The 22,514-nt window shown below is 51.1% G+C and overlaps 53 non-coding genes and 1 pseudogene across 53 annotated transcripts; all 54 read left to right on the top strand.

Moving 5' to 3' along the window:
• Positions 1 to 95: 95 nt before the first annotated feature.
• On the top strand, positions 96 to 214 carry LOC141037301 (5S ribosomal RNA). The gene has a single exon (XR_012198664.1). It is a non-coding gene; the product is annotated as a 5S ribosomal RNA (ribosomal RNA).
• Positions 215 to 516: 302 nt separating this feature from the next.
• LOC141037300 (5S ribosomal RNA) lies at positions 517 to 635 on the top strand. The gene has a single exon (XR_012198663.1). It is a non-coding gene; the product is annotated as a 5S ribosomal RNA (ribosomal RNA).
• Positions 636 to 937: 302 nt separating this feature from the next.
• On the top strand, positions 938 to 1,056 carry LOC141037299 (5S ribosomal RNA). The gene has a single exon (XR_012198662.1). It is a non-coding gene; the product is annotated as a 5S ribosomal RNA (ribosomal RNA).
• Positions 1,057 to 1,358: 302 nt separating this feature from the next.
• On the top strand, positions 1,359 to 1,477 carry LOC141037367 (5S ribosomal RNA). The gene has a single exon (XR_012198727.1). It is a non-coding gene; the product is annotated as a 5S ribosomal RNA (ribosomal RNA).
• Positions 1,478 to 1,779: 302 nt separating this feature from the next.
• Positions 1,780 to 1,898, top strand: LOC141037366 (5S ribosomal RNA). The gene has a single exon (XR_012198726.1). It is a non-coding gene; the product is annotated as a 5S ribosomal RNA (ribosomal RNA).
• A 302-nt stretch (positions 1,899 to 2,200) lies between these two features.
• Positions 2,201 to 2,319, top strand: LOC141037365 (5S ribosomal RNA). Its single transcript, XR_012198725.1, has one exon. It is a non-coding gene; the product is annotated as a 5S ribosomal RNA (ribosomal RNA).
• Positions 2,320 to 2,621: 302 nt separating this feature from the next.
• LOC141037364 (5S ribosomal RNA) lies at positions 2,622 to 2,740 on the top strand. Its single transcript, XR_012198724.1, has one exon. It is a non-coding gene; the product is annotated as a 5S ribosomal RNA (ribosomal RNA).
• A 302-nt stretch (positions 2,741 to 3,042) lies between these two features.
• LOC141037363 (5S ribosomal RNA) lies at positions 3,043 to 3,161 on the top strand. The gene has a single exon (XR_012198723.1). It is a non-coding gene; the product is annotated as a 5S ribosomal RNA (ribosomal RNA).
• A 302-nt stretch (positions 3,162 to 3,463) lies between these two features.
• On the top strand, positions 3,464 to 3,582 carry LOC141037361 (5S ribosomal RNA). The gene has a single exon (XR_012198721.1). It is a non-coding gene; the product is annotated as a 5S ribosomal RNA (ribosomal RNA).
• A 302-nt stretch (positions 3,583 to 3,884) lies between these two features.
• LOC141037360 (5S ribosomal RNA) lies at positions 3,885 to 4,003 on the top strand. Its single transcript, XR_012198720.1, has one exon. It is a non-coding gene; the product is annotated as a 5S ribosomal RNA (ribosomal RNA).
• Positions 4,004 to 4,305: 302 nt separating this feature from the next.
• Positions 4,306 to 4,424, top strand: LOC141037359 (5S ribosomal RNA). The gene has a single exon (XR_012198719.1). It is a non-coding gene; the product is annotated as a 5S ribosomal RNA (ribosomal RNA).
• Positions 4,425 to 4,726: 302 nt separating this feature from the next.
• On the top strand, positions 4,727 to 4,845 carry LOC141037358 (5S ribosomal RNA). Its single transcript, XR_012198718.1, has one exon. It is a non-coding gene; the product is annotated as a 5S ribosomal RNA (ribosomal RNA).
• A 302-nt stretch (positions 4,846 to 5,147) lies between these two features.
• Positions 5,148 to 5,266, top strand: LOC141037357 (5S ribosomal RNA). Its single transcript, XR_012198717.1, has one exon. It is a non-coding gene; the product is annotated as a 5S ribosomal RNA (ribosomal RNA).
• Positions 5,267 to 5,568: 302 nt separating this feature from the next.
• Positions 5,569 to 5,687, top strand: LOC141037356 (5S ribosomal RNA). The gene has a single exon (XR_012198716.1). It is a non-coding gene; the product is annotated as a 5S ribosomal RNA (ribosomal RNA).
• Positions 5,688 to 5,989: 302 nt separating this feature from the next.
• Positions 5,990 to 6,108, top strand: LOC141037355 (5S ribosomal RNA). Its single transcript, XR_012198715.1, has one exon. It is a non-coding gene; the product is annotated as a 5S ribosomal RNA (ribosomal RNA).
• Positions 6,109 to 6,410: 302 nt separating this feature from the next.
• On the top strand, positions 6,411 to 6,529 carry LOC141037354 (5S ribosomal RNA). The gene has a single exon (XR_012198714.1). It is a non-coding gene; the product is annotated as a 5S ribosomal RNA (ribosomal RNA).
• Positions 6,530 to 6,831: 302 nt separating this feature from the next.
• LOC141037353 (5S ribosomal RNA) lies at positions 6,832 to 6,950 on the top strand. The gene has a single exon (XR_012198713.1). It is a non-coding gene; the product is annotated as a 5S ribosomal RNA (ribosomal RNA).
• Positions 6,951 to 7,252: 302 nt separating this feature from the next.
• LOC141037352 (5S ribosomal RNA) lies at positions 7,253 to 7,371 on the top strand. Its single transcript, XR_012198712.1, has one exon. It is a non-coding gene; the product is annotated as a 5S ribosomal RNA (ribosomal RNA).
• Positions 7,372 to 7,673: 302 nt separating this feature from the next.
• LOC141037350 (5S ribosomal RNA) lies at positions 7,674 to 7,792 on the top strand. The gene has a single exon (XR_012198710.1). It is a non-coding gene; the product is annotated as a 5S ribosomal RNA (ribosomal RNA).
• Positions 7,793 to 8,094: 302 nt separating this feature from the next.
• On the top strand, positions 8,095 to 8,213 carry LOC141037349 (5S ribosomal RNA). The gene has a single exon (XR_012198709.1). It is a non-coding gene; the product is annotated as a 5S ribosomal RNA (ribosomal RNA).
• A 302-nt stretch (positions 8,214 to 8,515) lies between these two features.
• On the top strand, positions 8,516 to 8,634 carry LOC141037348 (5S ribosomal RNA). The gene has a single exon (XR_012198708.1). It is a non-coding gene; the product is annotated as a 5S ribosomal RNA (ribosomal RNA).
• A 302-nt stretch (positions 8,635 to 8,936) lies between these two features.
• On the top strand, positions 8,937 to 9,055 carry LOC141037347 (5S ribosomal RNA). The gene has a single exon (XR_012198707.1). It is a non-coding gene; the product is annotated as a 5S ribosomal RNA (ribosomal RNA).
• A 302-nt stretch (positions 9,056 to 9,357) lies between these two features.
• Positions 9,358 to 9,476, top strand: LOC141037346 (5S ribosomal RNA). The gene has a single exon (XR_012198706.1). It is a non-coding gene; the product is annotated as a 5S ribosomal RNA (ribosomal RNA).
• Positions 9,477 to 9,778: 302 nt separating this feature from the next.
• On the top strand, positions 9,779 to 9,897 carry LOC141037345 (5S ribosomal RNA). Its single transcript, XR_012198705.1, has one exon. It is a non-coding gene; the product is annotated as a 5S ribosomal RNA (ribosomal RNA).
• A 302-nt stretch (positions 9,898 to 10,199) lies between these two features.
• LOC141037344 (5S ribosomal RNA) lies at positions 10,200 to 10,318 on the top strand. The gene has a single exon (XR_012198704.1). It is a non-coding gene; the product is annotated as a 5S ribosomal RNA (ribosomal RNA).
• Positions 10,319 to 10,620: 302 nt separating this feature from the next.
• On the top strand, positions 10,621 to 10,739 carry LOC141037343 (5S ribosomal RNA). The gene has a single exon (XR_012198703.1). It is a non-coding gene; the product is annotated as a 5S ribosomal RNA (ribosomal RNA).
• Positions 10,740 to 11,041: 302 nt separating this feature from the next.
• On the top strand, positions 11,042 to 11,160 carry LOC141037341 (5S ribosomal RNA). The gene has a single exon (XR_012198702.1). It is a non-coding gene; the product is annotated as a 5S ribosomal RNA (ribosomal RNA).
• Positions 11,161 to 11,462: 302 nt separating this feature from the next.
• On the top strand, positions 11,463 to 11,581 carry LOC141037340 (5S ribosomal RNA). Its single transcript, XR_012198701.1, has one exon. It is a non-coding gene; the product is annotated as a 5S ribosomal RNA (ribosomal RNA).
• Positions 11,582 to 11,883: 302 nt separating this feature from the next.
• Positions 11,884 to 12,002, top strand: LOC141037338 (5S ribosomal RNA). Its single transcript, XR_012198699.1, has one exon. It is a non-coding gene; the product is annotated as a 5S ribosomal RNA (ribosomal RNA).
• Positions 12,003 to 12,304: 302 nt separating this feature from the next.
• On the top strand, positions 12,305 to 12,423 carry LOC141037337 (5S ribosomal RNA). The gene has a single exon (XR_012198698.1). It is a non-coding gene; the product is annotated as a 5S ribosomal RNA (ribosomal RNA).
• A 302-nt stretch (positions 12,424 to 12,725) lies between these two features.
• LOC141037336 (5S ribosomal RNA) lies at positions 12,726 to 12,844 on the top strand. Its single transcript, XR_012198697.1, has one exon. It is a non-coding gene; the product is annotated as a 5S ribosomal RNA (ribosomal RNA).
• Positions 12,845 to 13,146: 302 nt separating this feature from the next.
• Positions 13,147 to 13,265, top strand: LOC141037335 (5S ribosomal RNA). Its single transcript, XR_012198696.1, has one exon. It is a non-coding gene; the product is annotated as a 5S ribosomal RNA (ribosomal RNA).
• Positions 13,266 to 13,567: 302 nt separating this feature from the next.
• On the top strand, positions 13,568 to 13,686 carry LOC141037334 (5S ribosomal RNA). The gene has a single exon (XR_012198695.1). It is a non-coding gene; the product is annotated as a 5S ribosomal RNA (ribosomal RNA).
• Positions 13,687 to 13,988: 302 nt separating this feature from the next.
• On the top strand, positions 13,989 to 14,107 carry LOC141037333 (5S ribosomal RNA). The gene has a single exon (XR_012198694.1). It is a non-coding gene; the product is annotated as a 5S ribosomal RNA (ribosomal RNA).
• Positions 14,108 to 14,409: 302 nt separating this feature from the next.
• Positions 14,410 to 14,528, top strand: LOC141037332 (5S ribosomal RNA). The gene has a single exon (XR_012198693.1). It is a non-coding gene; the product is annotated as a 5S ribosomal RNA (ribosomal RNA).
• Positions 14,529 to 14,830: 302 nt separating this feature from the next.
• Positions 14,831 to 14,949, top strand: LOC141037331 (5S ribosomal RNA). The gene has a single exon (XR_012198692.1). It is a non-coding gene; the product is annotated as a 5S ribosomal RNA (ribosomal RNA).
• Positions 14,950 to 15,251: 302 nt separating this feature from the next.
• On the top strand, positions 15,252 to 15,370 carry LOC141037330 (5S ribosomal RNA). The gene has a single exon (XR_012198691.1). It is a non-coding gene; the product is annotated as a 5S ribosomal RNA (ribosomal RNA).
• A 302-nt stretch (positions 15,371 to 15,672) lies between these two features.
• Positions 15,673 to 15,791, top strand: LOC141037329 (5S ribosomal RNA). The gene has a single exon (XR_012198690.1). It is a non-coding gene; the product is annotated as a 5S ribosomal RNA (ribosomal RNA).
• Positions 15,792 to 16,093: 302 nt separating this feature from the next.
• On the top strand, positions 16,094 to 16,212 carry LOC141037327 (5S ribosomal RNA). Its single transcript, XR_012198688.1, has one exon. It is a non-coding gene; the product is annotated as a 5S ribosomal RNA (ribosomal RNA).
• A 302-nt stretch (positions 16,213 to 16,514) lies between these two features.
• On the top strand, positions 16,515 to 16,633 carry LOC141037326 (5S ribosomal RNA). The gene has a single exon (XR_012198687.1). It is a non-coding gene; the product is annotated as a 5S ribosomal RNA (ribosomal RNA).
• Positions 16,634 to 16,935: 302 nt separating this feature from the next.
• On the top strand, positions 16,936 to 17,054 carry LOC141037325 (5S ribosomal RNA). The gene has a single exon (XR_012198686.1). It is a non-coding gene; the product is annotated as a 5S ribosomal RNA (ribosomal RNA).
• A 302-nt stretch (positions 17,055 to 17,356) lies between these two features.
• LOC141037324 (5S ribosomal RNA) lies at positions 17,357 to 17,475 on the top strand. The gene has a single exon (XR_012198685.1). It is a non-coding gene; the product is annotated as a 5S ribosomal RNA (ribosomal RNA).
• A 302-nt stretch (positions 17,476 to 17,777) lies between these two features.
• Positions 17,778 to 17,896, top strand: LOC141037323 (5S ribosomal RNA). The gene has a single exon (XR_012198684.1). It is a non-coding gene; the product is annotated as a 5S ribosomal RNA (ribosomal RNA).
• A 302-nt stretch (positions 17,897 to 18,198) lies between these two features.
• LOC141037322 (5S ribosomal RNA) lies at positions 18,199 to 18,317 on the top strand. The gene has a single exon (XR_012198683.1). It is a non-coding gene; the product is annotated as a 5S ribosomal RNA (ribosomal RNA).
• A 302-nt stretch (positions 18,318 to 18,619) lies between these two features.
• On the top strand, positions 18,620 to 18,738 carry LOC141037321 (5S ribosomal RNA). The gene has a single exon (XR_012198682.1). It is a non-coding gene; the product is annotated as a 5S ribosomal RNA (ribosomal RNA).
• Positions 18,739 to 19,040: 302 nt separating this feature from the next.
• On the top strand, positions 19,041 to 19,159 carry LOC141037320 (5S ribosomal RNA). The gene has a single exon (XR_012198681.1). It is a non-coding gene; the product is annotated as a 5S ribosomal RNA (ribosomal RNA).
• Positions 19,160 to 19,461: 302 nt separating this feature from the next.
• Positions 19,462 to 19,580, top strand: LOC141037316 (5S ribosomal RNA). Its single transcript, XR_012198678.1, has one exon. It is a non-coding gene; the product is annotated as a 5S ribosomal RNA (ribosomal RNA).
• Positions 19,581 to 19,882: 302 nt separating this feature from the next.
• LOC141037304 (5S ribosomal RNA) lies at positions 19,883 to 20,001 on the top strand. The gene has a single exon (XR_012198667.1). It is a non-coding gene; the product is annotated as a 5S ribosomal RNA (ribosomal RNA).
• A 302-nt stretch (positions 20,002 to 20,303) lies between these two features.
• LOC141037362 (5S ribosomal RNA) lies at positions 20,304 to 20,422 on the top strand. The gene has a single exon (XR_012198722.1). It is a non-coding gene; the product is annotated as a 5S ribosomal RNA (ribosomal RNA).
• Positions 20,423 to 20,724: 302 nt separating this feature from the next.
• Positions 20,725 to 20,843, top strand: LOC141037351 (5S ribosomal RNA). Its single transcript, XR_012198711.1, has one exon. It is a non-coding gene; the product is annotated as a 5S ribosomal RNA (ribosomal RNA).
• A 302-nt stretch (positions 20,844 to 21,145) lies between these two features.
• Positions 21,146 to 21,264, top strand: LOC141037339 (5S ribosomal RNA). Its single transcript, XR_012198700.1, has one exon. It is a non-coding gene; the product is annotated as a 5S ribosomal RNA (ribosomal RNA).
• A 302-nt stretch (positions 21,265 to 21,566) lies between these two features.
• On the top strand, positions 21,567 to 21,685 carry LOC141037328 (5S ribosomal RNA). The gene has a single exon (XR_012198689.1). It is a non-coding gene; the product is annotated as a 5S ribosomal RNA (ribosomal RNA).
• Positions 21,686 to 21,987: 302 nt separating this feature from the next.
• LOC141037298 (5S ribosomal RNA) lies at positions 21,988 to 22,106 on the top strand. Its single transcript, XR_012198661.1, has one exon. It is a non-coding gene; the product is annotated as a 5S ribosomal RNA (ribosomal RNA).
• Positions 22,107 to 22,408: 302 nt separating this feature from the next.
• On the top strand, positions 22,409 to 22,514 carry LOC141037319 (5S ribosomal RNA; annotated as a pseudogene; the record flags this gene model as incomplete).

The raw sequence follows: 22,514 nt of genomic DNA, 5'->3' as shown, positions 1-22,514 counted from the left end.
GTAGTTGAGCGGGAGCGGCCAAAGGAATGTGCAATCGTGTGTGTAGTGGAGCTGGGAGGGGCAAGCATAAGGGACGAAGACGGGGGTAACATGTCGGATGCGATCATACCAGCACTAAAGCACCGGATCCCATCAGAACTCCGAAGTTAAGCGTGCTTGGGCGAGAGTAGTACTAGGATGGGTGACCTCCTGGGAAGTCCTCGTGTTGCATTCCCTTTTTAATTTGTTTTGCACCGCGTGCAAAACAAAACGCACGAGCGCGACGTATGTTTAGCACGTTTTATTATTTTGCACGTTTACGGTAAGTTTTAGCTCGCTGCTCATTATTCACGCGTCTAGCGGCGGCAAGCGTGTTCTGAAAGGGGTCGAAACCATGGTAAATAGGCACTGGTGCGGTTGAACCGTGGTAAAACTCGTCTCCGTAGTTGAGCGGGAGCGGCCAAAGGAATGTGCAATCGTGTGTGTAGTGGAGCTGGGAGGGGCAAGCATAAGGGACGAAGACGGGGGTAACATGTCGGATGCGATCATACCAGCACTAAAGCACCGGATCCCATCAGAACTCCGAAGTTAAGCGTGCTTGGGCGAGAGTAGTACTAGGATGGGTGACCTCCTGGGAAGTCCTCGTGTTGCATTCCCTTTTTAATTTGTTTTGCACCGCGTGCAAAACAAAACGCACGAGCGCGACGTATGTTTAGCACGTTTTATTATTTTGCACGTTTACGGTAAGTTTTAGCTCGCTGCTCATTATTCACGCGTCTAGCGGCGGCAAGCGTGTTCTGAAAGGGGTCGAAACCATGGTAAATAGGCACTGGTGCGGTTGAACCGTGGTAAAACTCGTCTCCGTAGTTGAGCGGGAGCGGCCAAAGGAATGTGCAATCGTGTGTGTAGTGGAGCTGGGAGGGGCAAGCATAAGGGACGAAGACGGGGGTAACATGTCGGATGCGATCATACCAGCACTAAAGCACCGGATCCCATCAGAACTCCGAAGTTAAGCGTGCTTGGGCGAGAGTAGTACTAGGATGGGTGACCTCCTGGGAAGTCCTCGTGTTGCATTCCCTTTTTAATTTGTTTTGCACCGCGTGCAAAACAAAACGCACGAGCGCGACGTATGTTTAGCACGTTTTATTATTTTGCACGTTTACGGTAAGTTTTAGCTCGCTGCTCATTATTCACGCGTCTAGCGGCGGCAAGCGTGTTCTGAAAGGGGTCGAAACCATGGTAAATAGGCACTGGTGCGGTTGAACCGTGGTAAAACTCGTCTCCGTAGTTGAGCGGGAGCGGCCAAAGGAATGTGCAATCGTGTGTGTAGTGGAGCTGGGAGGGGCAAGCATAAGGGACGAAGACGGGGGTAACATGTCGGATGCGATCATACCAGCACTAAAGCACCGGATCCCATCAGAACTCCGAAGTTAAGCGTGCTTGGGCGAGAGTAGTACTAGGATGGGTGACCTCCTGGGAAGTCCTCGTGTTGCATTCCCTTTTTAATTTGTTTTGCACCGCGTGCAAAACAAAACGCACGAGCGCGACGTATGTTTAGCACGTTTTATTATTTTGCACGTTTACGGTAAGTTTTAGCTCGCTGCTCATTATTCACGCGTCTAGCGGCGGCAAGCGTGTTCTGAAAGGGGTCGAAACCATGGTAAATAGGCACTGGTGCGGTTGAACCGTGGTAAAACTCGTCTCCGTAGTTGAGCGGGAGCGGCCAAAGGAATGTGCAATCGTGTGTGTAGTGGAGCTGGGAGGGGCAAGCATAAGGGACGAAGACGGGGGTAACATGTCGGATGCGATCATACCAGCACTAAAGCACCGGATCCCATCAGAACTCCGAAGTTAAGCGTGCTTGGGCGAGAGTAGTACTAGGATGGGTGACCTCCTGGGAAGTCCTCGTGTTGCATTCCCTTTTTAATTTGTTTTGCACCGCGTGCAAAACAAAACGCACGAGCGCGACGTATGTTTAGCACGTTTTATTATTTTGCACGTTTACGGTAAGTTTTAGCTCGCTGCTCATTATTCACGCGTCTAGCGGCGGCAAGCGTGTTCTGAAAGGGGTCGAAACCATGGTAAATAGGCACTGGTGCGGTTGAACCGTGGTAAAACTCGTCTCCGTAGTTGAGCGGGAGCGGCCAAAGGAATGTGCAATCGTGTGTGTAGTGGAGCTGGGAGGGGCAAGCATAAGGGACGAAGACGGGGGTAACATGTCGGATGCGATCATACCAGCACTAAAGCACCGGATCCCATCAGAACTCCGAAGTTAAGCGTGCTTGGGCGAGAGTAGTACTAGGATGGGTGACCTCCTGGGAAGTCCTCGTGTTGCATTCCCTTTTTAATTTGTTTTGCACCGCGTGCAAAACAAAACGCACGAGCGCGACGTATGTTTAGCACGTTTTATTATTTTGCACGTTTACGGTAAGTTTTAGCTCGCTGCTCATTATTCACGCGTCTAGCGGCGGCAAGCGTGTTCTGAAAGGGGTCGAAACCATGGTAAATAGGCACTGGTGCGGTTGAACCGTGGTAAAACTCGTCTCCGTAGTTGAGCGGGAGCGGCCAAAGGAATGTGCAATCGTGTGTGTAGTGGAGCTGGGAGGGGCAAGCATAAGGGACGAAGACGGGGGTAACATGTCGGATGCGATCATACCAGCACTAAAGCACCGGATCCCATCAGAACTCCGAAGTTAAGCGTGCTTGGGCGAGAGTAGTACTAGGATGGGTGACCTCCTGGGAAGTCCTCGTGTTGCATTCCCTTTTTAATTTGTTTTGCACCGCGTGCAAAACAAAACGCACGAGCGCGACGTATGTTTAGCACGTTTTATTATTTTGCACGTTTACGGTAAGTTTTAGCTCGCTGCTCATTATTCACGCGTCTAGCGGCGGCAAGCGTGTTCTGAAAGGGGTCGAAACCATGGTAAATAGGCACTGGTGCGGTTGAACCGTGGTAAAACTCGTCTCCGTAGTTGAGCGGGAGCGGCCAAAGGAATGTGCAATCGTGTGTGTAGTGGAGCTGGGAGGGGCAAGCATAAGGGACGAAGACGGGGGTAACATGTCGGATGCGATCATACCAGCACTAAAGCACCGGATCCCATCAGAACTCCGAAGTTAAGCGTGCTTGGGCGAGAGTAGTACTAGGATGGGTGACCTCCTGGGAAGTCCTCGTGTTGCATTCCCTTTTTAATTTGTTTTGCACCGCGTGCAAAACAAAACGCACGAGCGCGACGTATGTTTAGCACGTTTTATTATTTTGCACGTTTACGGTAAGTTTTAGCTCGCTGCTCATTATTCACGCGTCTAGCGGCGGCAAGCGTGTTCTGAAAGGGGTCGAAACCATGGTAAATAGGCACTGGTGCGGTTGAACCGTGGTAAAACTCGTCTCCGTAGTTGAGCGGGAGCGGCCAAAGGAATGTGCAATCGTGTGTGTAGTGGAGCTGGGAGGGGCAAGCATAAGGGACGAAGACGGGGGTAACATGTCGGATGCGATCATACCAGCACTAAAGCACCGGATCCCATCAGAACTCCGAAGTTAAGCGTGCTTGGGCGAGAGTAGTACTAGGATGGGTGACCTCCTGGGAAGTCCTCGTGTTGCATTCCCTTTTTAATTTGTTTTGCACCGCGTGCAAAACAAAACGCACGAGCGCGACGTATGTTTAGCACGTTTTATTATTTTGCACGTTTACGGTAAGTTTTAGCTCGCTGCTCATTATTCACGCGTCTAGCGGCGGCAAGCGTGTTCTGAAAGGGGTCGAAACCATGGTAAATAGGCACTGGTGCGGTTGAACCGTGGTAAAACTCGTCTCCGTAGTTGAGCGGGAGCGGCCAAAGGAATGTGCAATCGTGTGTGTAGTGGAGCTGGGAGGGGCAAGCATAAGGGACGAAGACGGGGGTAACATGTCGGATGCGATCATACCAGCACTAAAGCACCGGATCCCATCAGAACTCCGAAGTTAAGCGTGCTTGGGCGAGAGTAGTACTAGGATGGGTGACCTCCTGGGAAGTCCTCGTGTTGCATTCCCTTTTTAATTTGTTTTGCACCGCGTGCAAAACAAAACGCACGAGCGCGACGTATGTTTAGCACGTTTTATTATTTTGCACGTTTACGGTAAGTTTTAGCTCGCTGCTCATTATTCACGCGTCTAGCGGCGGCAAGCGTGTTCTGAAAGGGGTCGAAACCATGGTAAATAGGCACTGGTGCGGTTGAACCGTGGTAAAACTCGTCTCCGTAGTTGAGCGGGAGCGGCCAAAGGAATGTGCAATCGTGTGTGTAGTGGAGCTGGGAGGGGCAAGCATAAGGGACGAAGACGGGGGTAACATGTCGGATGCGATCATACCAGCACTAAAGCACCGGATCCCATCAGAACTCCGAAGTTAAGCGTGCTTGGGCGAGAGTAGTACTAGGATGGGTGACCTCCTGGGAAGTCCTCGTGTTGCATTCCCTTTTTAATTTGTTTTGCACCGCGTGCAAAACAAAACGCACGAGCGCGACGTATGTTTAGCACGTTTTATTATTTTGCACGTTTACGGTAAGTTTTAGCTCGCTGCTCATTATTCACGCGTCTAGCGGCGGCAAGCGTGTTCTGAAAGGGGTCGAAACCATGGTAAATAGGCACTGGTGCGGTTGAACCGTGGTAAAACTCGTCTCCGTAGTTGAGCGGGAGCGGCCAAAGGAATGTGCAATCGTGTGTGTAGTGGAGCTGGGAGGGGCAAGCATAAGGGACGAAGACGGGGGTAACATGTCGGATGCGATCATACCAGCACTAAAGCACCGGATCCCATCAGAACTCCGAAGTTAAGCGTGCTTGGGCGAGAGTAGTACTAGGATGGGTGACCTCCTGGGAAGTCCTCGTGTTGCATTCCCTTTTTAATTTGTTTTGCACCGCGTGCAAAACAAAACGCACGAGCGCGACGTATGTTTAGCACGTTTTATTATTTTGCACGTTTACGGTAAGTTTTAGCTCGCTGCTCATTATTCACGCGTCTAGCGGCGGCAAGCGTGTTCTGAAAGGGGTCGAAACCATGGTAAATAGGCACTGGTGCGGTTGAACCGTGGTAAAACTCGTCTCCGTAGTTGAGCGGGAGCGGCCAAAGGAATGTGCAATCGTGTGTGTAGTGGAGCTGGGAGGGGCAAGCATAAGGGACGAAGACGGGGGTAACATGTCGGATGCGATCATACCAGCACTAAAGCACCGGATCCCATCAGAACTCCGAAGTTAAGCGTGCTTGGGCGAGAGTAGTACTAGGATGGGTGACCTCCTGGGAAGTCCTCGTGTTGCATTCCCTTTTTAATTTGTTTTGCACCGCGTGCAAAACAAAACGCACGAGCGCGACGTATGTTTAGCACGTTTTATTATTTTGCACGTTTACGGTAAGTTTTAGCTCGCTGCTCATTATTCACGCGTCTAGCGGCGGCAAGCGTGTTCTGAAAGGGGTCGAAACCATGGTAAATAGGCACTGGTGCGGTTGAACCGTGGTAAAACTCGTCTCCGTAGTTGAGCGGGAGCGGCCAAAGGAATGTGCAATCGTGTGTGTAGTGGAGCTGGGAGGGGCAAGCATAAGGGACGAAGACGGGGGTAACATGTCGGATGCGATCATACCAGCACTAAAGCACCGGATCCCATCAGAACTCCGAAGTTAAGCGTGCTTGGGCGAGAGTAGTACTAGGATGGGTGACCTCCTGGGAAGTCCTCGTGTTGCATTCCCTTTTTAATTTGTTTTGCACCGCGTGCAAAACAAAACGCACGAGCGCGACGTATGTTTAGCACGTTTTATTATTTTGCACGTTTACGGTAAGTTTTAGCTCGCTGCTCATTATTCACGCGTCTAGCGGCGGCAAGCGTGTTCTGAAAGGGGTCGAAACCATGGTAAATAGGCACTGGTGCGGTTGAACCGTGGTAAAACTCGTCTCCGTAGTTGAGCGGGAGCGGCCAAAGGAATGTGCAATCGTGTGTGTAGTGGAGCTGGGAGGGGCAAGCATAAGGGACGAAGACGGGGGTAACATGTCGGATGCGATCATACCAGCACTAAAGCACCGGATCCCATCAGAACTCCGAAGTTAAGCGTGCTTGGGCGAGAGTAGTACTAGGATGGGTGACCTCCTGGGAAGTCCTCGTGTTGCATTCCCTTTTTAATTTGTTTTGCACCGCGTGCAAAACAAAACGCACGAGCGCGACGTATGTTTAGCACGTTTTATTATTTTGCACGTTTACGGTAAGTTTTAGCTCGCTGCTCATTATTCACGCGTCTAGCGGCGGCAAGCGTGTTCTGAAAGGGGTCGAAACCATGGTAAATAGGCACTGGTGCGGTTGAACCGTGGTAAAACTCGTCTCCGTAGTTGAGCGGGAGCGGCCAAAGGAATGTGCAATCGTGTGTGTAGTGGAGCTGGGAGGGGCAAGCATAAGGGACGAAGACGGGGGTAACATGTCGGATGCGATCATACCAGCACTAAAGCACCGGATCCCATCAGAACTCCGAAGTTAAGCGTGCTTGGGCGAGAGTAGTACTAGGATGGGTGACCTCCTGGGAAGTCCTCGTGTTGCATTCCCTTTTTAATTTGTTTTGCACCGCGTGCAAAACAAAACGCACGAGCGCGACGTATGTTTAGCACGTTTTATTATTTTGCACGTTTACGGTAAGTTTTAGCTCGCTGCTCATTATTCACGCGTCTAGCGGCGGCAAGCGTGTTCTGAAAGGGGTCGAAACCATGGTAAATAGGCACTGGTGCGGTTGAACCGTGGTAAAACTCGTCTCCGTAGTTGAGCGGGAGCGGCCAAAGGAATGTGCAATCGTGTGTGTAGTGGAGCTGGGAGGGGCAAGCATAAGGGACGAAGACGGGGGTAACATGTCGGATGCGATCATACCAGCACTAAAGCACCGGATCCCATCAGAACTCCGAAGTTAAGCGTGCTTGGGCGAGAGTAGTACTAGGATGGGTGACCTCCTGGGAAGTCCTCGTGTTGCATTCCCTTTTTAATTTGTTTTGCACCGCGTGCAAAACAAAACGCACGAGCGCGACGTATGTTTAGCACGTTTTATTATTTTGCACGTTTACGGTAAGTTTTAGCTCGCTGCTCATTATTCACGCGTCTAGCGGCGGCAAGCGTGTTCTGAAAGGGGTCGAAACCATGGTAAATAGGCACTGGTGCGGTTGAACCGTGGTAAAACTCGTCTCCGTAGTTGAGCGGGAGCGGCCAAAGGAATGTGCAATCGTGTGTGTAGTGGAGCTGGGAGGGGCAAGCATAAGGGACGAAGACGGGGGTAACATGTCGGATGCGATCATACCAGCACTAAAGCACCGGATCCCATCAGAACTCCGAAGTTAAGCGTGCTTGGGCGAGAGTAGTACTAGGATGGGTGACCTCCTGGGAAGTCCTCGTGTTGCATTCCCTTTTTAATTTGTTTTGCACCGCGTGCAAAACAAAACGCACGAGCGCGACGTATGTTTAGCACGTTTTATTATTTTGCACGTTTACGGTAAGTTTTAGCTCGCTGCTCATTATTCACGCGTCTAGCGGCGGCAAGCGTGTTCTGAAAGGGGTCGAAACCATGGTAAATAGGCACTGGTGCGGTTGAACCGTGGTAAAACTCGTCTCCGTAGTTGAGCGGGAGCGGCCAAAGGAATGTGCAATCGTGTGTGTAGTGGAGCTGGGAGGGGCAAGCATAAGGGACGAAGACGGGGGTAACATGTCGGATGCGATCATACCAGCACTAAAGCACCGGATCCCATCAGAACTCCGAAGTTAAGCGTGCTTGGGCGAGAGTAGTACTAGGATGGGTGACCTCCTGGGAAGTCCTCGTGTTGCATTCCCTTTTTAATTTGTTTTGCACCGCGTGCAAAACAAAACGCACGAGCGCGACGTATGTTTAGCACGTTTTATTATTTTGCACGTTTACGGTAAGTTTTAGCTCGCTGCTCATTATTCACGCGTCTAGCGGCGGCAAGCGTGTTCTGAAAGGGGTCGAAACCATGGTAAATAGGCACTGGTGCGGTTGAACCGTGGTAAAACTCGTCTCCGTAGTTGAGCGGGAGCGGCCAAAGGAATGTGCAATCGTGTGTGTAGTGGAGCTGGGAGGGGCAAGCATAAGGGACGAAGACGGGGGTAACATGTCGGATGCGATCATACCAGCACTAAAGCACCGGATCCCATCAGAACTCCGAAGTTAAGCGTGCTTGGGCGAGAGTAGTACTAGGATGGGTGACCTCCTGGGAAGTCCTCGTGTTGCATTCCCTTTTTAATTTGTTTTGCACCGCGTGCAAAACAAAACGCACGAGCGCGACGTATGTTTAGCACGTTTTATTATTTTGCACGTTTACGGTAAGTTTTAGCTCGCTGCTCATTATTCACGCGTCTAGCGGCGGCAAGCGTGTTCTGAAAGGGGTCGAAACCATGGTAAATAGGCACTGGTGCGGTTGAACCGTGGTAAAACTCGTCTCCGTAGTTGAGCGGGAGCGGCCAAAGGAATGTGCAATCGTGTGTGTAGTGGAGCTGGGAGGGGCAAGCATAAGGGACGAAGACGGGGGTAACATGTCGGATGCGATCATACCAGCACTAAAGCACCGGATCCCATCAGAACTCCGAAGTTAAGCGTGCTTGGGCGAGAGTAGTACTAGGATGGGTGACCTCCTGGGAAGTCCTCGTGTTGCATTCCCTTTTTAATTTGTTTTGCACCGCGTGCAAAACAAAACGCACGAGCGCGACGTATGTTTAGCACGTTTTATTATTTTGCACGTTTACGGTAAGTTTTAGCTCGCTGCTCATTATTCACGCGTCTAGCGGCGGCAAGCGTGTTCTGAAAGGGGTCGAAACCATGGTAAATAGGCACTGGTGCGGTTGAACCGTGGTAAAACTCGTCTCCGTAGTTGAGCGGGAGCGGCCAAAGGAATGTGCAATCGTGTGTGTAGTGGAGCTGGGAGGGGCAAGCATAAGGGACGAAGACGGGGGTAACATGTCGGATGCGATCATACCAGCACTAAAGCACCGGATCCCATCAGAACTCCGAAGTTAAGCGTGCTTGGGCGAGAGTAGTACTAGGATGGGTGACCTCCTGGGAAGTCCTCGTGTTGCATTCCCTTTTTAATTTGTTTTGCACCGCGTGCAAAACAAAACGCACGAGCGCGACGTATGTTTAGCACGTTTTATTATTTTGCACGTTTACGGTAAGTTTTAGCTCGCTGCTCATTATTCACGCGTCTAGCGGCGGCAAGCGTGTTCTGAAAGGGGTCGAAACCATGGTAAATAGGCACTGGTGCGGTTGAACCGTGGTAAAACTCGTCTCCGTAGTTGAGCGGGAGCGGCCAAAGGAATGTGCAATCGTGTGTGTAGTGGAGCTGGGAGGGGCAAGCATAAGGGACGAAGACGGGGGTAACATGTCGGATGCGATCATACCAGCACTAAAGCACCGGATCCCATCAGAACTCCGAAGTTAAGCGTGCTTGGGCGAGAGTAGTACTAGGATGGGTGACCTCCTGGGAAGTCCTCGTGTTGCATTCCCTTTTTAATTTGTTTTGCACCGCGTGCAAAACAAAACGCACGAGCGCGACGTATGTTTAGCACGTTTTATTATTTTGCACGTTTACGGTAAGTTTTAGCTCGCTGCTCATTATTCACGCGTCTAGCGGCGGCAAGCGTGTTCTGAAAGGGGTCGAAACCATGGTAAATAGGCACTGGTGCGGTTGAACCGTGGTAAAACTCGTCTCCGTAGTTGAGCGGGAGCGGCCAAAGGAATGTGCAATCGTGTGTGTAGTGGAGCTGGGAGGGGCAAGCATAAGGGACGAAGACGGGGGTAACATGTCGGATGCGATCATACCAGCACTAAAGCACCGGATCCCATCAGAACTCCGAAGTTAAGCGTGCTTGGGCGAGAGTAGTACTAGGATGGGTGACCTCCTGGGAAGTCCTCGTGTTGCATTCCCTTTTTAATTTGTTTTGCACCGCGTGCAAAACAAAACGCACGAGCGCGACGTATGTTTAGCACGTTTTATTATTTTGCACGTTTACGGTAAGTTTTAGCTCGCTGCTCATTATTCACGCGTCTAGCGGCGGCAAGCGTGTTCTGAAAGGGGTCGAAACCATGGTAAATAGGCACTGGTGCGGTTGAACCGTGGTAAAACTCGTCTCCGTAGTTGAGCGGGAGCGGCCAAAGGAATGTGCAATCGTGTGTGTAGTGGAGCTGGGAGGGGCAAGCATAAGGGACGAAGACGGGGGTAACATGTCGGATGCGATCATACCAGCACTAAAGCACCGGATCCCATCAGAACTCCGAAGTTAAGCGTGCTTGGGCGAGAGTAGTACTAGGATGGGTGACCTCCTGGGAAGTCCTCGTGTTGCATTCCCTTTTTAATTTGTTTTGCACCGCGTGCAAAACAAAACGCACGAGCGCGACGTATGTTTAGCACGTTTTATTATTTTGCACGTTTACGGTAAGTTTTAGCTCGCTGCTCATTATTCACGCGTCTAGCGGCGGCAAGCGTGTTCTGAAAGGGGTCGAAACCATGGTAAATAGGCACTGGTGCGGTTGAACCGTGGTAAAACTCGTCTCCGTAGTTGAGCGGGAGCGGCCAAAGGAATGTGCAATCGTGTGTGTAGTGGAGCTGGGAGGGGCAAGCATAAGGGACGAAGACGGGGGTAACATGTCGGATGCGATCATACCAGCACTAAAGCACCGGATCCCATCAGAACTCCGAAGTTAAGCGTGCTTGGGCGAGAGTAGTACTAGGATGGGTGACCTCCTGGGAAGTCCTCGTGTTGCATTCCCTTTTTAATTTGTTTTGCACCGCGTGCAAAACAAAACGCACGAGCGCGACGTATGTTTAGCACGTTTTATTATTTTGCACGTTTACGGTAAGTTTTAGCTCGCTGCTCATTATTCACGCGTCTAGCGGCGGCAAGCGTGTTCTGAAAGGGGTCGAAACCATGGTAAATAGGCACTGGTGCGGTTGAACCGTGGTAAAACTCGTCTCCGTAGTTGAGCGGGAGCGGCCAAAGGAATGTGCAATCGTGTGTGTAGTGGAGCTGGGAGGGGCAAGCATAAGGGACGAAGACGGGGGTAACATGTCGGATGCGATCATACCAGCACTAAAGCACCGGATCCCATCAGAACTCCGAAGTTAAGCGTGCTTGGGCGAGAGTAGTACTAGGATGGGTGACCTCCTGGGAAGTCCTCGTGTTGCATTCCCTTTTTAATTTGTTTTGCACCGCGTGCAAAACAAAACGCACGAGCGCGACGTATGTTTAGCACGTTTTATTATTTTGCACGTTTACGGTAAGTTTTAGCTGCGCTGCTCTCATTATTCACGCGTCTAGCGGCGGCAGCGTGATACTTCTGTACAGAGGGGTCGAAACCATGCACTGGTGCGGTTGAACCGTGGTAAAACTCGTCTCCGTAGTTGAGCGGGAGCGGCCAAAGGAATGTGCAATCGTGTGTGTAGTGGAGCTGGGAGGGGCAAGCATAAGGGACGAAGACGGGGGTAACATGTCGGATGCGATCATACCAGCACTAAAGCACCGGATCCCATCAGAACTCCGAAGTTAAGCGTGCTTGGGCGAGAGTAGTACTAGGATGGGTGACCTCCTGGGAAGTCCTCGTGTTGCATTCCCTTTTTAATTTGTTTTGCACCGCGTGCAAAACAAAACGCACGAGCGCGACGTATGTTTAGCACGTTTTATTATTTTGCACGTTTACGGTAAGTTTTAGCTCGCTGCTCATTATTCACGCGTCTAGCGGCGGCAAGCGTGTTCTGAAAGGGGTCGAAACCATGGTAAATAGGCACTGGTGCGGTTGAACCGTGGTAAAACTCGTCTCCGTAGTTGAGCGGGAGCGGCCAAAGGAATGTGCAATCGTGTGTGTAGTGGAGCTGGGAGGGGCAAGCATAAGGGACGAAGACGGGGGTAACATGTCGGATGCGATCATACCAGCACTAAAGCACCGGATCCCATCAGAACTCCGAAGTTAAGCGTGCTTGGGCGAGAGTAGTACTAGGATGGGTGACCTCCTGGGAAGTCCTCGTGTTGCATTCCCTTTTTAATTTGTTTTGCACCGCGTGCAAAACAAAACGCACGAGCGCGACGTATGTTTAGCACGTTTTATTATTTTGCACGTTTACGGTAAGTTTTAGCTCGCTGCTCATTATTCACGCGTCTAGCGGCGGCAAGCGTGTTCTGAAAGGGGTCGAAACCATGGTAAATAGGCACTGGTGCGGTTGAACCGTGGTAAAACTCGTCTCCGTAGTTGAGCGGGAGCGGCCAAAGGAATGTGCAATCGTGTGTGTAGTGGAGCTGGGAGGGGCAAGCATAAGGGACGAAGACGGGGGTAACATGTCGGATGCGATCATACCAGCACTAAAGCACCGGATCCCATCAGAACTCCGAAGTTAAGCGTGCTTGGGCGAGAGTAGTACTAGGATGGGTGACCTCCTGGGAAGTCCTCGTGTTGCATTCCCTTTTTAATTTGTTTTGCACCGCGTGCAAAACAAAACGCACGAGCGCGACGTATGTTTAGCACGTTTTATTATTTTGCACGTTTACGGTAAGTTTTAGCTCGCTGCTCATTATTCACGCGTCTAGCGGCGGCAAGCGTGTTCTGAAAGGGGTCGAAACCATGGTAAATAGGCACTGGTGCGGTTGAACCGTGGTAAAACTCGTCTCCGTAGTTGAGCGGGAGCGGCCAAAGGAATGTGCAATCGTGTGTGTAGTGGAGCTGGGAGGGGCAAGCATAAGGGACGAAGACGGGGGTAACATGTCGGATGCGATCATACCAGCACTAAAGCACCGGATCCCATCAGAACTCCGAAGTTAAGCGTGCTTGGGCGAGAGTAGTACTAGGATGGGTGACCTCCTGGGAAGTCCTCGTGTTGCATTCCCTTTTTAATTTGTTTTGCACCGCGTGCAAAACAAAACGCACGAGCGCGACGTATGTTTAGCACGTTTTATTATTTTGCACGTTTACGGTAAGTTTTAGCTCGCTGCTCATTATTCACGCGTCTAGCGGCGGCAAGCGTGTTCTGAAAGGGGTCGAAACCATGGTAAATAGGCACTGGTGCGGTTGAACCGTGGTAAAACTCGTCTCCGTAGTTGAGCGGGAGCGGCCAAAGGAATGTGCAATCGTGTGTGTAGTGGAGCTGGGAGGGGCAAGCATAAGGGACGAAGACGGGGGTAACATGTCGGATGCGATCATACCAGCACTAAAGCACCGGATCCCATCAGAACTCCGAAGTTAAGCGTGCTTGGGCGAGAGTAGTACTAGGATGGGTGACCTCCTGGGAAGTCCTCGTGTTGCATTCCCTTTTTAATTTGTTTTGCACCGCGTGCAAAACAAAACGCACGAGCGCGACGTATGTTTAGCACGTTTTATTATTTTGCACGTTTACGGTAAGTTTTAGCTCGCTGCTCATTATTCACGCGTCTAGCGGCGGCAAGCGTGTTCTGAAAGGGGTCGAAACCATGGTAAATAGGCACTGGTGCGGTTGAACCGTGGTAAAACTCGTCTCCGTAGTTGAGCGGGAGCGGCCAAAGGAATGTGCAATCGTGTGTGTAGTGGAGCTGGGAGGGGCAAGCATAAGGGACGAAGACGGGGGTAACATGTCGGATGCGATCATACCAGCACTAAAGCACCGGATCCCATCAGAACTCCGAAGTTAAGCGTGCTTGGGCGAGAGTAGTACTAGGATGGGTGACCTCCTGGGAAGTCCTCGTGTTGCATTCCCTTTTTAATTTGTTTTGCACCGCGTGCAAAACAAAACGCACGAGCGCGACGTATGTTTAGCACGTTTTATTATTTTGCACGTTTACGGTAAGTTTTAGCTCGCTGCTCATTATTCACGCGTCTAGCGGCGGCAAGCGTGTTCTGAAAGGGGTCGAAACCATGGTAAATAGGCACTGGTGCGGTTGAACCGTGGTAAAACTCGTCTCCGTAGTTGAGCGGGAGCGGCCAAAGGAATGTGCAATCGTGTGTGTAGTGGAGCTGGGAGGGGCAAGCATAAGGGACGAAGACGGGGGTAACATGTCGGATGCGATCATACCAGCACTAAAGCACCGGATCCCATCAGAACTCCGAAGTTAAGCGTGCTTGGGCGAGAGTAGTACTAGGATGGGTGACCTCCTGGGAAGTCCTCGTGTTGCATTCCCTTTTTAATTTGTTTTGCACCGCGTGCAAAACAAAACGCACGAGCGCGACGTATGTTTAGCACGTTTTATTATTTCGCACGTTTACGGTAAGTTTTAGCTCGCTGCTCATTATTCACGCGTCTAGCGGCGGCAAGCGTGTTCTGAAAGGGGTCGAAACCATGGTAAATAGGCACTGGTGCGGTTGAACCGTGGTAAAACTCGTCTCCGTAGTTGAGCGGGAGCGGCCAAAGGAATGTGCAATCGTGTGTGTAGTGGAGCTGGGAGGGGCAAGCATAAGGGACGAAGACGGGGGTAACATGTCGGATGCGATCATACCAGCACTAAAGCACCGGATCCCATCAGAACTCCGAAGTTAAGCGTGCTTGGGCGAGAGTAGTACTAGGATGGGTGACCTCCTGGGAAGTCCTCGTGTTGCATTCCCTTTTTAATTTGTTTTGCACCGCGTGCAAAACAAAACGCACGAGCGCGACGTATGTTTAGCACGTTTTATTATTTTGCACGTTTACGGTAAGTTTTAGCTCGCTGCTCATTATTCACGCGTCTAGCGGCGGCAAGCGTGTTCTGAAAGGGGTCGAAACCATGGTAAATAGGCACTGGTGCGGTTGAACCGTGGTAAAACTCGTCTCCGTAGTTGAGCGGGAGCGGCCAAAGGAATGTGCAATCGTGTGTGTAGTGGAGCTGGGAGGGGCAAGCATAAGGGACGAAGACGGGGGTAACATGTCGGATGCGATCATACCAGCACTAAAGCACCGGATCCCATCAGAACTCCGAAGTTAAGCGTGCTTGGGCGAGAGTAGTACTAGGATGGGTGACCTCCTGGGAAGTCCTCGTGTTGCATTCCCTTTTTAATTTGTTTTGCACCGCGTGCAAAACAAAACGCACGAGCGCGACGTATGTTTAGCACGTTTTATTATTTCGCACGTTTACGGTAAGTTTTAGCTCGCTGATCATTATTCACGCGTCTAGCGGCGGCAAGCGTGTTCTGAAAGGGGTCGAAACCATGGTAAATAGGCACTGGTGCGGTTGAACCGTGGTAAAACTCGTCTCCGTAGTTGAGCGGGAGCGGCCAAAGGAATGTGCAATCGTGTGTGTAGTGGAGCTGGGAGGGGCAAGCATAAGGGACGAAGACGGGGGTAACATGTCGGATGCGATCATACCAGCACTAAAGCACCGGATCCCATCAGAACTCCGAAGTTAAGCGTGCTTGGGCGAGAGTAGTACTAGGATGGGTGACCTCCTGGGAAGTCCTCGTGTTGCATTCCCTTTTTAATTTGTTTTGCACCGCGTGCAAAACAAAACGCACGAGCGCGACGTATGTTTAGCACGTTTTATTATTTTGCACGTTTACGGTAAGTTTTAGCTCGCTGCTCATTATTCACGCGTCTAGCGGCGGCAAGCGTGTTCTGAAAGGGGTCGAAACCATGGTAAATAGGCACTGGTGCGGTTGAACCGTGGTAAAACTCGTCTCCGTAGTTGAGCGGGAGCGGCCAAAGGAATGTGCAATCGTGTGTGTAGTGGAGCTGGGAGGGGCAAGCATAAGGGACGAAGACGGGGGTAACATGTCGGATGCGATCATACCAGCACTAAAGCACCGGATCCCATCAGAACTCCGAAGTTAAGCGTGCTTGGGCGAGAGTAGTACTAGGATGGGTGACCTCCTGGGAAGTCCTCGTGTTGCATTCCCTTTTTAATTTGTTTTGCACCGCGTGCAAAACAAAACGCACGAGCGCGACGTATGTTTAGCACGTTTTATTATTTTGCACGTTTACGGTAAGTTTTAGCTCGCTGCTCATTATTCACGCGTCTAGCGGCGGCAAGCGTGTTCTGAAAGGGGTCGAAACCATGGTAAATAGGCACTGGTGCGGTTGAACCGTGGTAAAACTCGTCTCCGTAGTTGAGCGGGAGCGGCCAAAGGAATGTGCAATCGTGTGTGTAGTGGAGCTGGGAGGGGCAAGCATAAGGGACGAAGACGGGGGTAACATGTCGGATGCGATCATACCAGCACTAAAGCACCGGATCCCATCAGAACTCCGAAGTTAAGCGTGCTTGGGCGAGAGTAGTACTAGGATGGGTGACCTCCTGGGAAGTCCTCGTGTTGCATTCCCTTTTTAATTTGTTTTGCACCGCGTGCAAAACAAAACGCACGAGCGCGACGTATGTTTAGCACGTTTTATTATTTTGCACGTTTACGGTAAGTTTTAGCTCGCTGCTCATTATTCACGCGTCTAGCGGCGGCAAGCGTGTTCTGAAAGGGGTCGAAACCATGGTAAATAGGCACTGGTGCGGTTGAACCGTGGTAAAACTCGTCTCCGTAGTTGAGCGGGAGCGGCCAAAGGAATGTGCAATCGTGTGTGTAGTGGAGCTGGGAGGGGCAAGCATAAGGGACGAAGACGGGGGTAACATGTCGGATGCGATCATACCAGCACTAAAGCACCGGATCCCATCAGAACTCCGAAGTTAAGCGTGCTTGGGCGAGAGTAGTACTAGGATGGGTGACCTCCTGGGAAGTCCTCGTGTTGCATTCCCTTTTTAATTTGTTTTGCACCGCGTGCAAAACAAAACGCACGAGCGCGACGTATGTTTAGCACGTTTTATTATTTTGCACGTTTACGGTAAGTTTTAGCTCGCTGCTCATTATTCACGCGTCTAGCGGCGGCAAGCGTGTTCTGAAAGGGGTCGAAACCATGGTAAATAGGCACTGGTGCGGTTGAACCGTGGTAAAACTCGTCTCCGTAGTTGAGCGGGAGCGGCCAAAGGAATGTGCAATCGTGTGTGTAGTGGAGCTGGGAGGGGCAAGCATAAGGGACGAAGACGGGGGTAACATGTCGGATGCGATCATACCAGCACTAAAGCACCGGATCCCATCAGAACTCCGAAGTTAAGCGTGCTTGGGCGAGAGTAGTACTAGGATGGGTGACCTCCTGGGAAGTCCTCGTGTTGCATTCCCTTTTTAATTTGTTTTGCACCGCGTGCAAAACAAAACGCACGAGCGCGACGTATGTTTAGCACGTTTTATTATTTTGCACGTTTACGGTAAGTTTTAGCTCGCTGCTCATTATTCACGCGTCTAGCGGCGGCAAGCGTGTTCTGAAAGGGGTCGAAACCATGGTAAATAGGCACTGGTGCGGTTGAACCGTGGTAAAACTCGTCTCCGTAGTTGAGCGGGAGCGGCCAAAGGAATGTGCAATCGTGTGTGTAGTGGAGCTGGGAGGGGCAAGCATAAGGGACGAAGACGGGGGTAACATGTCGGATGCGATCATACCAGCACTAAAGCACCGGATCCCATCAGAACTCCGAAGTTAAGCGTGCTTGGGCGAGAGTAGTACTAGGATGGGTGACCTCCTGGGAAGTCCTCGTGTTGCATTCCCTTTTTAATTTGTTTTGCACCGCGTGCAAAACAAAACGCACGAGCGCGACGTATGTTTAGCACGTTTTATTATTTTGCACGTTTACGGTAAGTTTTAGCTCGCTGCTCATTATTCACGCGTCTAGCGGCGGCAAGCGTGTTCTGAAAGGGGTCGAAACCATGGTAAATAGGCACTGGTGCGGTTGAACCGTGGTAAAACTCGTCTCCGTAGTTGAGCGGGAGCGGCCAAAGGAATGTGCAATCGTGTGTGTAGTGGAGCTGGGAGGGGCAAGCATAAGGGACGAAGACGGGGGTAACATGTCGGATGCGATCATACCAGCACTAAAGCACCGGATCCCATCAGAACTCCGAAGTTAAGCGTGCTTGGGCGAGAGTAGTACTAGGATGGGTGACCTCCTGGGAAGTCCTCGTGTTGCATTCCCTTTTTAATTTGTTTTGCACCGCGTGCAAAACAAAACGCACGAGCGCGACGTATGTTTAGCACGTTTTATTATTTTGCACGTTTACGGTAAGTTTTAGCTCGCTGCTCATTATTCACGCGTCTAGCGGCGGCAAGCGTGTTCTGAAAGGGGTCGAAACCATGGTAAATAGGCACTGGTGCGGTTGAACCGTGGTAAAACTCGTCTCCGTAGTTGAGCGGGAGCGGCCAAAGGAATGTGCAATCGTGTGTGTAGTGGAGCTGGGAGGGGCAAGCATAAGGGACGAAGACGGGGGTAACATGTCGGATGCGATCATACCAGCACTAAAGCACCGGATCCCATCAGAACTCCGAAGTTAAGCGTGCTTGGGCGAGAGTAGTACTAGGATGGGTGACCTCCTGGGAAGTCCTCGTGTTGCATTCCCTTTTTAATTTGTTTTGCACCGCGTGCAAAACAAAACGCACGAGCGCGACGTATGTTTAGCACGTTTTATTATTTTGCACGTTTACGGTAAGTTTTAGCTCGCTGCTCATTATTCACGCGTCTAGCGGCGGCAAGCGTGTTCTGAAAGGGGTCGAAACCATGGTAAATAGGCACTGGTGCGGTTGAACCGTGGTAAAACTCGTCTCCGTAGTTGAGCGGGAGCGGCCAAAGGAATGTGCAATCGTGTGTGTAGTGGAGCTGGGAGGGGCAAGCATAAGGGACGAAGACGGGGGTAACATGTCGGATGCGATCATACCAGCACTAAAGCACCGGATCCCATCAGAACTCCGAAGTTAAGCGTGCTTGGGCGAGAGTAGTACTAGGATGGGTGACCTCCTGGGAAGTCCTCGTGTTGCATTCCCTTTTTAATTTGTTTTGCACCGCGTGCAAAACAAAACGCACGAGCGCGACGTATGTTTAGCACGTTTTATTATTTTGCACGTTTACGGTAAGTTTTAGCTCGCTGCTCATTATTCACGCGTCTAGCGGCGGCAAGCGTGTTCTGAAAGGGGTCGAAACCATGGTAAATAGGCACTGGTGCGGTTGAACCGTGGTAAAACTCGTCTCCGTAGTTGAGCGGGAGCGGCCAAAGGAATGTGCAATCGTGTGTGTAGTGGAGCTGGGAGGGGCAAGCATAAGGGACGAAGACGGGGGTAACATGTCGGATGCGATCATACCAGCACTAAAGCACCGGATCCCATCAGAACTCCGAAGTTAAGCGTGCTTGGGCGAGAGTAGTACTAGGATGGGTGACCTCCTGGGAAGTCCTCGTGTTGCATTCCCTTTTTAATTTGTTTTGCACCGCGTGCAAAACAAAACGCACGAGCGCGACGTATGTTTAGCACGTTTTATTATTTTGCACGTTTACGGTAAGTTTTAGCTCGCTGCTCATTATTCACGCGTCTAGCGGCGGCAAGCGTGTTCTGAAAGGGGTCGAAACCATGGTAAATAGGCACTGGTGCGGTTGAACCGTGGTAAAACTCGTCTCCGTAGTTGAGCGGGAGCGGCCAAAGGAATGTGCAATCGTGTGTGTAGTGGAGCTGGGAGGGGCAAGCATAAGGGACGAAGACGGGGGTAACATGTCGGATGCGATCATACCAGCACTAAAGCACCGGATCCCATCAGAACTCCGAAGTTAAGCGTGCTTGGGCGAGAGTAGTACTAGGATGGGTGACCTCCTGGGAAGTCCTCGTGTTGCATTCCCTTTTTAATTTGTTTTGCACCGCGTGCAAAACAAAACGCACGAGCGCGACGTATGTTTAGCACGTTTTATTATTTTGCACGTTTACGGTAAGTTTTAGCTCGCTGCTCATTATTCACGCGTCTAGCGGCGGCAAGCGTGTTCTGAAAGGGGTCGAAACCATGGTAAATAGGCACTGGTGCGGTTGAACCGTGGTAAAACTCGTCTCCGTAGTTGAGCGGGAGCGGCCAAAGGAATGTGCAATCGTGTGTGTAGTGGAGCTGGGAGGGGCAAGCATAAGGGACGAAGACGGGGGTAACATGTCGGATGCGATCATACCAGCACTAAAGCACCGGATCCCATCAGAACTCCGAAGTTAAGCGTGCTTGGGCGAGAGTAGTACTAGGATGGGTGACCTCCTGGGAAGTCCTCGTGTTGCATTCCCTTTTTAATTTGTTTTGCACCGCGTGCAAAACAAAACGCACGAGCGCGACGTATGTTTAGCACGTTTTATTATTTTGCACGTTTACGGTAAGTTTTAGCTCGCTGCTCATTATTCACGCGTCTAGCGGCGGCAAGCGTGTTCTGAAAGGGGTCGAAACCATGGTAAATAGGCACTGGTGCGGTTGAACCGTGGTAAAACTCGTCTCCGTAGTTGAGCGGGAGCGGCCAAAGGAATGTGCAATCGTGTGTGTAGTGGAGCTGGGAGGGGCAAGCATAAGGGACGAAGACGGGGGTAACATGTCGGATGCGATCATACCAGCACTAAAGCACCGGATCCCATCAGAACTCCGAAGTTAAGCGTGCTTGGGCGAGAGTAGTACTAGGATGGGTGACCTCCTGGGAAGTCCTCGTGTTGCATTCCCTTTTTAATTTGTTTTGCACCGCGTGCAAAACAAAACGCACGAGCGCGACGTATGTTTAGCACGTTTTATTATTTTGCACGTTTACGGTAAGTTTTAGCTCGCTGCTCATTATTCACGCGTCTAGCGGCGGCAAGCGTGTTCTGAAAGGGGTCGAAACCATGGTAAATAGGCACTGGTGCGGTTGAACCGTGGTAAAACTCGTCTCCGTAGTTGAGCGGGAGCGGCCAAAGGAATGTGCAATCGTGTGTGTAGTGGAGCTGGGAGGGGCAAGCATAAGGGACGAAGACGGGGGTAACATGTCGGATGCGATCATACCAGCACTAAAGCACCGGATCCCATCAGAACTCCGAAGTTAAGCGTGCTTGGGCGAGAGTAGTACTAGGATGGGTGACCTCCTGGGAAGTCCTCGTGTTGCATTCCCTTTTTAATTTGTTTTGCACCGCGTGCAAAACAAAACGCACGAGCGCGACGTATGTTTAGCACGTTTTATTATTTTGCACGTTTACGGTAAGTTTTAGCTCGCTGCTCATTATTCACGCGTCTAGCGGCGGCAAGCGTGTTCTGAAAGGGGTCGAAACCATGGTAAATAGGCACTGGTGCGGTTGAACCGTGGTAAAACTCGTCTCCGTAGTTGAGCGGGAGCGGCCAAAGGAATGTGCAATCGTGTGTGTAGTGGAGCTGGGAGGGGCAAGCATAAGGGACGAAGACGGGGGTAACATGTCGGATGCGATCATACCAGCACTAAAGCACCGGATCCCATCAGAACTCCGAAGTTAAGCGTGCTTGGGCGAGAGTAGTACTAGGATGGGTGACCTCCTGGGAAGTCCTCGTGTTGCATTCCCTTTTTAATTTGTTTTGCACCGCGTGCAAAACAAAACGCACGAGCGCGACGTATGTTTAGCACGTTTTATTATTTTGCACGTTTACGGTAAGTTTTAGCTCGCTGCTCATTATTCACGCGTCTAGCGGCGGCAAGCGTGTTCTGAAAGGGGTCGAAACCATGGTAAATAGGCACTGGTGCGGTTGAACCGTGGTAAAACTCGTCTCCGTAGTTGAGCGGGAGCGGCCAAAGGAATGTGCAATCGTGTGTGTAGTGGAGCTGGGAGGGGCAAGCATAAGGGACGAAGACGGGGGTAACATGTCGGATGCGATCATACCAGCACTAAAGCACCGGATCCCATCAGAACTCCGAAGTTAAGCGTGCTTGGGCGAGAGTAGTACTAGGATGGGTGACCTCCTGGGAAGTCCTCGTGTTGCATTCCCTTTTTAATTTGTTTTGCACCGCGTGCAAAACAAAACGCACGAGCGCGACGTATGTTTAGCACGTTTTATTATTTTGCACGTTTACGGTAAGTTTTAGCTCGCTGCTCATTATTCACGCGTCTAGCGGCGGCAAGCGTGTTCTGAAAGGGGTCGAAACCATGGTAAATAGGCACTGGTGCGGTTGAACCGTGGTAAAACTCGTCTCCGTAGTTGAGCGGGAGCGGCCAAAGGAATGTGCAATCGTGTGTGTAGTGGAGCTGGGAGGGGCAAGCATAAGGGACGAAGACGGGGGTAACATGTCGGATGCGATCATACCAGCACTAAAGCACCGGATCCCATCAGAACTCCGAAGTTAAGCGTGCTTGGGCGAGAGTAGTACTAGGATGGGTGACCTCCTGGGAAGTCCTCGTGTTGCATTCCCTTTTTAATTTGTTTTGCACCGCGTGCAAAACAAAACGCACGAGCGCGACGTATGTTTAGCACGTTTTATTATTTTGCACGTTTACGGTAAGTTTTAGCTCGCTGCTCATTATTCACGCGTCTAGCGGCGGCAAGCGTGTTCTGAAAGGGGTCGAAACCATGGTAAATAGGCACTGGTGCGGTTGAACCGTGGTAAAACTCGTCTCCGTAGTTGAGCGGGAGCGGCCAAAGGAATGTGCAATCGTGTGTGTAGTGGAGCTGGGAGGGGCAAGCATAAGGGACGAAGACGGGGGTAACATGTCGGATGCGATCATACCAGCACTAAAGCACCGGATCCCATCAGAACTCCGAAGTTAAGCGTGCTTGGGCGAGAGTAGTACTAGGATGGGTGACCTCCTGGGAAGTCCT

The sequence above is a fragment of the Aegilops tauschii genome, unplaced genomic scaffold (assembly GCF_002575655.3).
Source record: "Aegilops tauschii subsp. strangulata cultivar AL8/78 unplaced genomic scaffold, Aet v6.0 ptg001085l_obj, whole genome shotgun sequence".
NCBI classification, from domain to species: domain Eukaryota; kingdom Viridiplantae; phylum Streptophyta; class Magnoliopsida; order Poales; family Poaceae; genus Aegilops; species Aegilops tauschii.
This window is presented reverse-complemented; position numbering and strand designations above follow the sequence as displayed.